At 52.6% G+C, this 3,768-nt stretch overlaps 1 protein-coding gene across 2 annotated transcripts in view; it reads right to left on the bottom strand.

Moving 5' to 3' along the window:
• The window catches only part of KYAT1 (kynurenine aminotransferase 1), a 33,472-nt gene extending 29,802 nt beyond the window's left edge, over positions 1-3,670 (bottom strand). For both annotated transcript variants that reach the window (XM_028107683.2, XM_028107682.2), the window contains exon 1: positions 3,526-3,670. The gene's annotated coding sequence lies outside the window, so the exon portion shown is untranslated. The remainder of the gene's footprint in view (positions 1-3,525) is intronic.
• Between the last annotated feature and the right edge of the window lie 98 nt (positions 3,671-3,768).

Below are 3,768 nucleotides of genomic sequence, written 5' to 3' on the forward strand. Positions count from 1 at the left end.
AGGTCCTGGGATCAGCCCTGTGTTGGGCTCCCTGCTCAGCGGGGAGTCTGCTTCTCCCTCTCCCTTTGCTGCTCCCCTCTGCTTATGCTTGTTCTCTCTCTCAAATAAATAAAGAATCTTAAAAAAAAAAAAAAAAGCTGTTCAGATTTCAACCTATACAGGAAAGTCTCTTGCCAGATAATGAATCCTGATTTTTCTTTCTCTTTTTTCCTCGTTCTTTCTTTTTTCAGTCTAAAACCAGAGAGTCCCTATAAGACCAATGTTTTGTGAAAACTTGTTGAGTCACTGGTTCTGCCCCAAGGGAGGCGACAACTTGTCTGGAGAGATCTAGTAAGCACAGTGACTTATATCTAGTTTCCCTTGACTTTGGAATTGGCCAAGGAGAGAGAACTGACTTATGGAGCCCAGACTGCAGGTATCCGGGTAAGAGGGGCGGTGGCTGTGAGTGGAGACCCTGAGTGAGACACACAGTAGGCAGCCCACTACTTATTCCACCTGGCACAGGATCTGGATCCAAAACTGAAATCTCACTCTTTAAGGCAGCTTTACACATGGGGGAAAATATATGTACGTTTATATACTTAATGCCTGGCAAGAACATTAAAGAGAGTCACATCCGTTTTACAGAAACTAAGGCTCAGAGCAGGGAAATGACTTACCCGAAGTCAAAGTCCCAGAAAAGCACAGAAGGGCCTCAGCCGCAAACCCAAAGCTTACACCATTGTCCAGGAATGAGGAAGTAGCATGAGCATTTGCTCATTTTTCCAAGGAGCTGGCAGCGCAATCTGGGAGTGGGATGTGGCCCCACGTCTGTTGGGACAGTACTGACAGTGATTCCTCTCCCACTATAGCAGGAGTAACTTTGACTGGCTACAGAACTGGGGGAGGGAAGGGTCATGCCCAACTAACTATAGATGTCCCAACACACTGGCAACCTGAGAACCCATGCGAGTGTAAACAGCTGGAAAGACAGGAACTGCCAGTACTGACACCTGGATTCACAAGGGCAGAGTTCCTGCTTTATTTTTTTTTTTTAAAGATTTTTTTATTTTATTTGAGAGAGAGAGAGAATGAGAGAGAGAGAAAGCACATGAGATGGGGGGAGGGTCAGAGGGAGAAGCAGACTCCCTGCCGAGCAGGGAGCCCGACGCGGGACTCCATCCAGGGACTCCAGGATCATGACCCGAGCCGATGCAGGACTCGATCCCGGGACTCCAAGGATCATGACCCGAGCCGAAGGCAGTCGCTTAACCAACTGAGCCACCCAGGCGCCCCAGAGTTCCTGCTTTAGCAGGTTGGCTGCCAATCTGGAGGGGGAAGGTATTCAGGGGTGGGGGTGGGGGCGTCCAGTTAAGGGGGAGGTGGGCGGGTCAGTTAAGAAGTTCCTCCTTGCTGTTAACTTTCCTGTGTTCCTTTGTCGCCCCCACCTGGATCATAAAATTGGGAAGTCCTACTCTTCGGAATTTGCACACAAGTTAAGTGTGGCTGGAGGGTGGAAAGCCACAGATGTTGGCATGGGAAGGCATTCTCCAGGAGGAAGGAGTGATTCATGCAGATGCTAGACTGAACATTTCTAACCTGCGTGGTCTCTGATCATGTCAGTTACCTTCAGGTATGAGCACACCTCTGCATGGGTCTCCAGCGTCATCATTCCTCCTTCCAGGTATCCTACACGTTTTTCAGACACAGATTAAAAGTTACCTACTTTGAGAAGCCCTCTCTGACGCCACCTGGGCTGCGCCAGATGCTCCCGCCGTTGTGCTCCCAAGGCCTGAGCTTCTGCCCTCAGAGCTCATCAGAGATGCTAACTGCTCCTCATAGATGCTAACTGCTGGATTGTCTGTCACCCTCATTAGACTTCAAGGACAGGAACTGTGTGTCTGTCCTGTTCTCTACCAGATCCTCAGCCTCTGGCAGCTCAACTAGGACTGAAGGTCTCCCAAAGCATTAGTGTGGATGATCCCTGGAGGCGGAGGGAGACCCAGGCGCCCAGCAATCTCTCTCAGTCAGTGAGGGAGTCAGGCCCTTCGGGGACCTCCTTTGGACAACTACCTTAATTTCTCTGTGCTTCACTTACTGATCTGTGAAATGGGGCTCATCTGCATGTAAAGCCCAAAGCAGGACGGAGGGGGGCACCCGTGGCAGTTGTGGTCGTGCTTGTCAGTTCTATAGGTGGGGACATGGAGGCTCAGGGAGGGATGTGCCAGGTTCGCAGTCTCCAGGCTGGAAAAGGGCAAGCCTTGGACTCTAGTCTGGGCTCTTGCCTCTAGTGTTCCTCTCTTCATTGTACAGATCACGTCGTCTCTGGTCTGTTCTACCTGTGCAGTCAGTAAACAGCCAATCAACAGTTAACTTGGATTAGCCTGTGTGCCAGACCCCACGCTGGGTGTCACGTGGTTGATAAAAAAAAAAAAAGCTTCTCAGTGGGAAGTGGGATAAGGAGACTCTGGCCATTAGTGTAAAACCCTCCAGGGCTCAAATTCCAGCTTCTCCCCTTCCTGGCCAGGAGGTATCACTAAAATCCCTAATCTCTGAGCCTTATTCCCTCCTCTAACGACAGGGGAAAATCAGACCTTCCAGCAGGAGGGCTGAACCCAGGCACTGGCTCAAGTCTTGAGGGATCCGAGCCCTTATATCTTCATCATCTTATTTTTTAAAGATCTATTTATTTATTTGAGATAGAGAGACACAGCGAGAGAGGGAACACAAGCAGGGGGGAGTGGGAGAGGGAGAAGCAGGCTTCCCGCGGAGCAGCCCGATGCGGGGCTCGATCCCAGGACCCCGGGATCATGACCTGAGCCGAAGGCAGACGCCCAACGACTGAGCCACCCAGGCACCCCATCATCTTATTTAAGAAATAAATTCTCCCCCCTTGCCCGGGTACCTAGGCCTCCACAGTTAACCACTTCTTGTGCATCTTACCAGACAGAGGTGCGCACACCCGCAGACACGCACACTCTCACACACGCTCTTTTCCACAAACTGTAGCGCCGATCAACGCGGCTCTTTTTCTCCTTCCTTTTTTTATCTAAGGTATCTTTGGAAGTCGTTCCATGTTAGTGCATATTGAACATTTTTCGTTTTAACGGCTGCACAGCATTCCATTATATGGATTATTTCCTAACGTGGTTGCCGTTACTAGTGTCGGTGTGGGAATTGCGAGGACTCGGGCTCCACTGAGCGGTGTCCCGGTTCCAGCCCCGGCTCTGCCCATAAATAGCCAAGCTACCTTGGGCTTCTTCCTCCCCACAGATACTATCGCGGGGGACGGGGGTGCGGATTGTGGGTGCAGAGAGGACAGCCTGGCGGGTCCCAGCGTTCGAGTGCGGGTCAGCGTCAAGCGCGCGCAATTTATCCCCGCGGGCGGCTCCAGGCTGGGTTAGAATTTCGGCGCAGCCTCTCAGCGTACGGGCAGCATCAAACGCAGCGAGTATTCTCGCACAAACGAGCTCGGAACCGGTTACCATGTCCTCCGGCCTCGACACCCGGCCTCGGGGCAGCAACGCGCATGGACCAGCTACTCACCCCAGCCTCGGCGGCTTCACCGCTTCGTCCCTCAGCGCGCCCCGAAGGTTACAGCCGCCCCTGTCCCTTTAAAGGGGGCGAGCCCGGTCTCTGCTACTTCCGCCCCAAACCAACATGGCGCCACCTGGGAGTTGAAGGTGTGAAGGCGCGAAGAGAGCTCCCATCCAAAAGATGGCGACGCCCTAGCCGCCGCGCTCGCGCCTGTGGTGACGTCACTTCCTGGGCGGAGGAGGTTGAGTGGTG

The sequence above is a fragment of the Eumetopias jubatus genome, unplaced genomic scaffold (assembly GCF_037043125.1).
Source record: "Eumetopias jubatus isolate StellerSeaLion01/CBP00866 unplaced genomic scaffold, mEumJub1_p1.0 scaffold_15, whole genome shotgun sequence".
NCBI classification, from domain to species: domain Eukaryota; kingdom Metazoa; phylum Chordata; class Mammalia; order Carnivora; family Otariidae; genus Eumetopias; species Eumetopias jubatus.